General features: G+C 38.9%; 1 long non-coding RNA gene across 1 annotated transcript; it reads left to right on the top strand.

Annotated features, from left to right (window-relative positions):
• Nucleotides 1-751: 751 nt before the first annotated feature.
• On the top strand, nt 752-3,193 carry LOC114920520 (uncharacterized). The gene is made up of 2 exons (XR_003808839.2): nt 752-1,605; nt 2,668-3,193. It is a non-coding gene; the product is annotated as an uncharacterized lncRNA (long non-coding RNA).
• The last annotated feature ends 6,672 nt before the right edge of the window (nt 3,194-9,865 follow it).

The raw sequence follows: 9,865 nt of genomic DNA, 5'->3' as shown, positions 1-9,865 counted from the left end.
GATGCTTTGAGAACATCATACGCGCATGATGCGTACAGTGTTTAATAGAAGACGCAATTTGGTGGAATAAAGGGAATTTGATTTACAGCTCAAGGTAGAGAGACTTTTAATTTCCAGCTGGTGTCAGTTGATTTTTCAGCTTTAATTACACCAGCAGATATTATCAGCCGTTGCTAAATAAAGTCTGTTTGCTGATTTTTTTTCAAATGCTAACTTTTAAGACGAGAAGAAAGCAGACTTTTCCTCGCTAACCTTTAAAAGTCTATTAATGTCAACTGAAATAACACCTGCTAGCAGATAACACCTGCTTCATCTAATAAGTTAGTTAAACCTATGTAAGCATAATGACTCAATACATTTTAGCTTACAAGAACAACTTACATTAAAGAAAATGTCTGTTATATTCATGCATAACACTTGAGCTCTTGAGCTCTATATTTCCTTTCTTGTATTTCTGTCATGATTTGGTTTTGTATTTTGTATTTGAGTTTCCCGTTTTATCCCAGTGTTGCTTGTTTCCCTTGTGTGTTAATGTTTCCTAGTTTTGTCTTCAGTGTTTCATGATTTAGTTTGTAGTTGTCCTCAGTGTTTCTTGTATTGTATTCCTGCCTCTGTGTGTTTTCCTCTGTGTTGATTACCCTGATTGTCTTCATCTGTGTTATTAGTCTCACCTGTGTCTGATTACCCTACGTCTATTTAGTCTGTGTGCTTCGTCCCCTCGATCCTTAGATCAGTTGTATCATTCGTACTTCATCCCAGAGCTGAACATTGCTTGAAAGCTTGTCCTTAATGGGAATGTTTGTTAAGGGTTACTCAAGTCAACTTTAATGTAACTCATCCAAATACAAGGTGTACAGCTGAATGGAATATTATTTGATAGGATTTACTTGTTATGGACAGATACAATATACATAAGCAATCTGAAAACAGCCAAAAATTGCAAGTATAACAGAAACTAATTTTCAACAGTGTATTGTTTCTTTCTGACCAAATGCTAAGAGATTAGAACAGCTAACAATACACAACAACAATAAAAAGCTGGATAACACAAATAGGTTCAAGACAAAATAGAGGAAAATCAATAGACGCTTACATCCCTTTAAAATAGAGAAGATATTTTGAACTGAATTTGACATCCATTGCTTTTCTCTAGTCATGGACATTTATTAGAGGTTTTCATCAAATGAAATGATTTATGGGATGAAAATCTGTCCCCGTTTCACAGGGGTCAACCCTATAATGCATCAATGGAGGTCATCTGTTTGAGGTGCCACACACAAACCTATCACACCAATTTCATCACAGTTTCACCCTCAGTCTTCCTTAATGTTTAAAGGGTGGTTACTGGAGAGTCCTGCTGGAGGTCATGGAAATCACTGCCACTAATCTCCCAGGACAGAAATGATACAATTCCAGTTAACTGTCCCCGTCCAATACTGACACCAGTTTGCCTTTAAAATACTGAACCATGTGTGTCTGGCGTAATACTACTCTTCATCCTTTCAGCAGTGGTCACTGTGCCCTGACACCAGCACTGAGAGGCAAAATGATCCAGAGAAAACGTGAGCCCCTGTCCCCCGCGGTGATTACGAGCTTGCAAATAAGGTGAGATGGATATTGATGGAGGTCACACGGAGAGGAAAGTAAAGTGGTTTGGTACAGTCACAACCCACAGGGAAGAAGATGCACACTAAAAGCAAGAGAGACTGGTCACCCTGCTCTTTCCATTGCAGGGAGCTTCTAAATCAAGCTAGTGCATGGATGCCAATATAGATAAACTAAGACAGTTCACTTATAGTGCTTGTATATATAGATACAGGTTTTTCTTGGGTCACTCATGTTGTTGATTAGAGAATGTCCTTCATGACCAGGCTGTTCTTTTACTGGCATTGCTCTGTGTTTTGTTCAAAGAGACTAAATACACAAAAAGCCAATTTTAGCAAAGTGTTTATATGTATGAAGTATAACTTTTAGTTTACTTGTTCCTTTCTTATGTTCCACAAAGTTGACGGGGACAAAACATACATATATACCTTTTTGTAAGCTGAGGAAAGTTGAAAGATGTTAATCATGTATTCTCCCCTTACGTTTGCTCCACATATCAGCAAACATGTCATTTAAGACACCTTTCATCTCAGTTTAAGCTGTGACAATACTTCTGCACAGATACATATAAATATCCATGCAACGCTTTGCATAGAAGTTGCCAAGGCAACTTGATCGCTTGAAGAGACAACATACCCTTTGTACAGAACAGCACATCAGGCAAGTTTATTTTTGGATTATTCTCACATCATGAGGCAGGTACGAAGAAGAGATTAAAAGCAATATATATATATATTTCCTTTAATTAGTTGGAAAAACTACTTTCCAACCTTATTTGAAAAACCACTATATTCCCCTATATATGTACAGCATTGAGAATCATGTAGCCAACCTTATACACCACATGTCAAAAAGGTTCAAAATAAACTATTCAAACCTTGGTGCCTTTTTTTTTCAATTCACAAACTATGGCAAGCTTTATGACAGGGTCAGAAAGGATGGTTCTTTGTGTGTGTTTTTACTTTGATTTTTATTTGCATTTATGTTTTAGTAACAGTTTTATGGATTGCTGTGGTTTTTATGCATTTGTGTAATTTGTTGAAACTTACGACGTTGAAAAAGGTGACGTGTGCAGAGACGGAGATCCATGAGATAGGCAGCCGGTGCGCAAGTGGGAACGCCGCACAGAGACGAGGGATCCCCCAACTGGGATTGTCGGCAGAGCAGCTGGTGTCCGCCAAAGCTACTTCACGCAGGCCTGGGTTGGTAGTCGTCAAACTCCGACCCGGGAAAACCGTGAGTATCCCAACGAAATTGTAGGCGGCACCAAGGCATACTAAAGGGCTGCGAGTGACATTGTTTTCGACATGATTACGTAGAACACACTAGTCGCCAAGGTTGTTCTGGCCCCTCAGGTCTCTTTTTAAAGGGGTCAACGCGAGTCGGGCCGCGTCGAGCAGCATCGGAGCAACATCGGAGTAGCAAGAGAAAGTTCCGAGACAATTGAAGGAACATTCCACCTCGGACTCTGACTTTTATTTTACTTTGTTAAGTAGTATTTTATTGTTGCAACTCTCTATAACACCTGTCACTTGTTTTAGATTATATTTATTCACTTTTTTATGGTAATAAATTAGATCATTGTGCATTTTAGTTTCCTGTCTGGTTTTTAACTCTGCTCCCCCTGATTTTAAGAACCTGTGTCTTTTAAAGAGTCTCAACATTTTAAAACCTAAGTGGCGTTGTTGGCATCTTTTAACAGCATTATTGTTCAGATAGTGATATAAGTATTGGTTTAAGCCTCAGATACTGCCTCAAATGCTGTTTCCATCCAGGTTATTATTGTCATGCAAAACTAACACCCTAAAAAAATATCTGATGCTAGCAGAGTTCATTGTTAATTAAATCAAGAAATATGTCTGCTATCAGTGTATTTCCACCAATTGTATGAATATTTTCTTAATCACTCTTAAGTTGTACAGGAAATGGTAAACACTTAGTATTAAAATCTGTATTAGGAGTGGAAAAAATGGTTTGATAAAATCTCTACATCTGAAATTCTTGTTCTGCCTAGAACTTTTTATATTTCAATCTAAGTACTGAATTAAGGTCTGTAACCCCTTACACTGTTTACCACTGAACAAAGTGAAAGTGTTTCACACAAAGGTCTGCCTTGCAATCCAACAATGGTAATATCACTGGTTGTTGCATAAAATTGGTAGAAACCAGTGCAAACATAAAGGCTTGATTTAAACTTGTGCTCCCTCCTTGGAATTAAACACCCCTCTGTTGTTTTGTCCTTTCCTCCTCTTTGTCATACCAGTGCTCAGCTGAGAATTAAAAATACCCTGGGAATAGAGAGAGCATTTCAAGGTCAAGAAAATAGCAACCTGGGCTGTGCTTTTTTTTTTTCTTTTTTTTTTTTTGCATGGCTGTAATCTCATTACAGGTGATATAAAGCACTGATGCATAACAAGTATGCAGACAACCTTGTAAACACATGCCTGAATACTTGCTGAAACATATAGACACTGACAAATGAACATATTCACAATGAACCCATTCACTATGATTAATGTTACACTGTAGTCCGCTTTTTATAATGCTTGTCAAGAATCACTTATCATAATATGTATTTTGTCATCAGCTTTAATCTAAGAGGTAAATTGCTCATAATAAGGAAAGTAAGATAATGAGAGCAATATACAGTGATGAGCTCATGGAAAGGTCATAAACTACAACTGTGTTAACTGAGTTGTTTGTGTTATTGTTGCCATTCAACCCCAAATGAATATGTTAATATTTTCAGAGAGTTATGAGGATGTTCACTTTAAATGAGTGAATTATCTGTTATGATGCCAGTTGGAGAAGAAGAGGGTGTACTTATGAGGTACAGGCTAGTGGAACAGTTTTCCTTTCATCTGTCAGCAGCCATAAAGCACCAGCAGAACACTGACTAGCTAAACAAGGTTGGCTCTCAGTATACTCCCTTCTCGCTCTATGCAAATTGGTCCCTTTGATGTTGAACCAACAGCATGGGGAAGGAAAGAGCAAAGGAGAAGAAGACGGGAGAGCGAGGAGGGGAAAAAGGGGGATGACAAGACGGGCTTGTTTTTAATCAGGGACTGGTTCTAATGAGGACCTGTGTCAGCAAAACAACACGGCCATGCTGCTGACTGACCCAAGCAGAATTTCAAATATTATTCACAAGTCTGGATCTTTATAAAAATGGCTGCTAGACTTTGTAGATGCTGCTTTTTTTGTTCTCTCTATTAGATTGTTTTGGGGTTTTGACAAAATTTATAGAGAGGGCCACAGCTCATGAAAACAGGACGTTTTGGGTTTTTTTCTCTGAGAATTGTGTAATCTTTTCCACAAACTTTAGACCGTGCAACTAAAACTTTATTAGGCAAATTAATTGATAAGATTTCCAGAGGAAGAGGTAAGCTGTTTAATCAAAACAATTCTGGGTGTTGTAGATAACATTTCTCGAAATTAATCGTGTGTCTTCCTCAGCTCCTTCCGCCTTTGTAGAAGTTACGCATGCTGTGAAAATGGCCATAAATAAATCAGTAGGTTACTTGTGTGTATTATTAAATGGTGTTTCCATCATATAGCCATAATTGTAATGGCAAGGGAGTAAATGACAACATATTGACATACACACACACATGCACGCCAAAGTCACTATATACGAGAGTAAATATGTCTACAACATGCATATGATGCACTCTCTCACACACACACACATCCCATACACACGTAATCATCTAATCATCTGGCCACATCAGGTAATATTTGCTGGCAGATTTTTTTAATTAAAAGTCAGAATGACTTGAATGAAAGCTGCTTCTGTGTTTGCAACTGATATTCTACTGAGTTATTGCACTTTAATTGAAGAATTAATGAAAGGAGAAGTCAATTTTCCCCTGGTAAAGTACCACGCAGCTGCTGGAAAAGTGGTATGTATGCCTTACATACCTTTTCTTCAGAGAGGTAAAGAAGTGACAGGCACAGAGAGGCTGTTTATAACTGGATAATTTCCACATTTCGTACATCTCGTTCAATTTTCACCTGCTGAATTAATCATTATTATTACAAGAAACAAGAAACACAGAGTTGTGCAACAATCTGGTGGGACAGTACTGAATGTGTCAAAAGATAATTTATGGATACACGCTGTTAGTACAGTACACATGCTGAGTTCAAATCAAAAATGTTTCATTTTGATTCGAGGAAACTGTAGCTCAGATTCATCTATTCTGTTATCACTTTGAAACAACAGCATTTATGAAGCTATACCCACCAGATGCTCATCAGCTTTTATGGGGTTCCCAATAAGACAAATGGATTGAGTGAATCCAAAACCAACTGAGAAAAGCTCTTATTTCAATCAGGAGAGACTTAATTGAGAATGAACAATTATTTATTTACAATAAATGTGCAACAATTAATTTCGAATGTGCAAAGTCTTTGGGGGATTAGACTCCATCGTGACGACTTCACGCTCGGAAGGTAATGAAGCCGACAGCAGGTTAGGAGACCCCCCTATGGAGTCTAGACACTGGTGGTGGTGAAGATGAATGGAGGCTGCGATGAGGGATTGGTATCCGAGCCTGATCTGGACTCTGCTGAGCTGGAATGGAGGTGACTGGGGCGGTGGTGGGTTACAGCGGTTGCCTGAAAAGACAGAAGGGCTGCGGAAGAGAGAGAGTTGTTTTCGCCTTTTTGCTGCTGCAGGATGATTGGATGGGAGAGGTTGTGCCCAAATCTGATTGGTTGATCACTTGAAGAAAAACGCCCATAAACAGCTGATCACCAGAGAAGGGAGACACAGGGTGCGTTCGAATTGTCCCTCCTATCTCCTTTCACTATCCACTTTACCTTAACCCCGCGAAAACGTCATGAGGTCAAGGAAAGATGTTAGGAGAATTCATAAAGGACTTAGGGAAAGGCGATCTCGTTGCTCTGACAATCCGACCACATTTCCACTAGGCCACGTCATTAAATGCGACGGGCCGGCGGAGGTTAATGACGTGGGTCTGCCGTGTTGAAACTACAATGTTTAGAAAATGGACTACAAAAAAACGCATCGAAAAAACTTTCCCCTGTGCCTTCTTACCGGTGAAATAATCCTAATTACCACAAGGTTGGGATTGAAATAAAAGCAATATAGACTACCAGGCTACGAGTAACAAAAGTGAAACCATCAGCTTCCTGTCCAATCAGAAATCAACATCAACATAAATATGATTGTATGAAATTAGTTGTTACATTAATGTAAGCTATAACCTACACATAATGTTTTAAGCATACAAATGTACAACTGCACAGCATTCTGAAGAGAATGAAATATGTTGAATAAAACATCATCTGGATAAAAATGTCTCTTATCTTTTTATTCCTTACATGATCTGTGTCACTTCACGATCATCGTTCATTTCCGTGAACAGTCGGATGCACGACTCGCTTTAAATGTTGCGGCCGCAAGGAATTGTGGGGCGTCATATCTCATCTCCTTTCGTAAAGGATGGTCCAGTGTATCCTATGCTAAAGGAGGTTATAAAGGAAGCATTGACCCACCTTTCCTTAACTTTTAGAGAATTCGAACGGCTCTTATCATGGCCGCCACTAAAATGCCTCCAGGGTTAAGGTAAAGTGGATAGTGAAAGGAGATAGGAGGGACAATTCGAACGCACCCTGAGAAAGTAGTAGGGGGAGTGGTTTAGGTTGAAGTGAAAGGATGAATGAATGAGTGAAAGAATATAACCAGTCTTCCTGTCTGAATTTACGCTGAGCTCCATAAGTACAATGATGTGCTGCTTCAGCCTGCATGTCAGAAAAATAAATGTATCAGTCTTCAGCATCTTCACATGCAGAGCACAGAACTGTTATATAATTGCAGAGTAGCACTCCTCAGAGGAAATAGCGTAATGTCTCTAATTAACATGATAATAAGAATTATCCAAAACTCTAATTAACAAGACGCAACACGAACTCAGATAAAAATGCTAATTAAACAATCAGGTATTCAGCAATCATTACATATAATGCACAATAAAGTTAAGTCAGCACCACCAAGTTCAACAAACAAAAAGGAAGTCTGGGGATAATGAGGACAAAATGCCCGAGAGATTTCAGGACCCTCCAATTTTAGGAAACACAAGAAAATTGAGAAATCATATTCACCAATTTGACAAGACACATTGTGCATTTGGAAGGAGACTGAATACAGAACTGCGGCAATATGCAAACAGCACAATACCAGTGAGTGACATCAAAATGGTAATGTATCAAGGGACACAAGCGATTGAATATGTGACTGCATAGTCCATGTCAGGTACTGAAACATCTGAATCATGCTATCTAATTAAAAGGAGGTTGGAAATTTGATCTCTGGCTCCTTTTGCGTGCATCTTGATGTGTGCTAGGAGCTGACTCGAAAAAGTTGCCTACTTTTACTTTTTTTTGAAGACTACTGTGAAAAATTTCAGGTTGTGTTGATTTTTGCGACCCTCTGGACAATGCGGGAGGGTTTGTCTGTGCTGATCTTGTCCTGCACATGTGTAACTTGTGTGTTCTGACAAAAAGATCTCACCCTTTTTCATTTCAAATATTACATAAACGTACATTTTCTGGGGAAAAAAGGTTGTTAATGGCTATGTTTAACACTTGTATAGAAATACATTAGTATACTTTTCAGTCTGATTTATTACCATCTAATAAATTCCCCACAGGAGCTTTAAGATGTTTTTAATGTATAACAGGATGTTCTGTAACATTTTTGTACAAAACAGCATGGTGTAAATTGAGGATGAACATCATTGGGTGGTTAAAAATTATTGAATGTAAGCTTGTGGTTTCATACAGGGCTGAAACCCAGTGGGGTGTACTAGTCAGATCAACAGGTAAACCTGGTAAATTAGTAGGTAGATCCCCATGGTAACTAACTCTGCACTCCTAGCCTGATGGGAACCAGGTTATGTTTAGAGTTTTGGCTTCAAAGCTGAATGAGTGATTGTCTCAACAGATTATTCTCTGGGGGTCTTTCCATGACTTCCATTCTAATCTGTAGGAATATGTTCTGGTCTACCTCATTAAAAGTCCTGCGTTTGGTCTATAGAGAACACATTCTCAACCCCAAGTGGACTTTATCAGTAATTTTACTTGGTCACAGACAGGTTTACATTGGATTAAATTGAAGCCTGGGGCATCAAATACAGATGCAGAAGGGTTCTTTTGTGTCTCTATATAAGACACCAAATGCTCGGATAAAAGTTTCCAAATTTGACAAGATGGCTGGTGTGACTGGCAAAATGAGGGACCCATTATGCAGGGCTTAGTTTCAGTTTATAAAAAAAGTGTTGTTTCAGAGGAGTCCATTTACAATTTCTCAACTTTTCCTTTGTCCCTCTCTTGGATGTCTTGTAAGTCTTTATTCATCTTGGGTTCCAGCATCTTTGAATTCTGGTGTTAAGGACAGTGGCAGTACTATTGTTGTAGCTAATTAGAATGAACTGTCTTTCCATTTTGGCTACTAAGTGAAGAATTATACCCACTGCATATATATATCCAGAATTTACCAGAGATCTGACCTGTTTACCACTATTTTTTTACCATTTTCTTCCATTCATCTCTTCTAAATGCTGCCCATACTTTGTCAGAGAAAATTGGTACTCCAGCTTAAAAGTCCAAGTCCATAAATTCATTGGTACCTATGCCCTCCCTTGGTGATGCTTTACTATCAAACATATTTGGCTCATTGACAGAAATGTGGAGCAAATCAGCAACTACTGGAGAGATTTGTGGCTGTAATCAAAATGCCAACAATAGGTTGATTTGGATTGAATAGTTCAACTCCCTACCACACACACACACACACACACACACACACACACACACAGTGATTTACCAAGTTGCCAACAGAGTGGGATTTTTGAGTCGGAGGATTAAGCATTGATGGGTCTTGTGGTCCAAGTTTGGCTGTGTTCCCACTGGCAGGTCAGACATTTATGTGTTCTACTGGCTGGAGCTGTTGCAGAGTCAATCCCAAGCAGCTGCAGATGGTCTTTGGTAAATCTCTGGACTGCAACCAACATCAGACATTATTGAGAAGTCATTTGCATCTGCTGAGGGTCTACTTGTGCTGCAACTGATTTCCTCGATTAAATGCCTTTTGTGAAATGGCAGGGCCATAATCAACACAGTGATGGGGCATTCCCAACACTGTTTCCACTGAATATGGCACATTTAGCAAAATAACAATTTGACCAAACAAAAGCAAGTGTTCCTAGCATTTGAAAACTTCCTGGAAAACTGG

Source organism: Labrus bergylta, chromosome 1, assembly GCF_963930695.1.
Source record: "Labrus bergylta chromosome 1, fLabBer1.1, whole genome shotgun sequence".
Taxonomy (NCBI): domain Eukaryota; kingdom Metazoa; phylum Chordata; class Actinopteri; order Labriformes; family Labridae; genus Labrus; species Labrus bergylta.
Note: the sequence above shows the minus strand (reverse complement) of the source record. Positions and strands in the feature narration are given on the sequence as shown.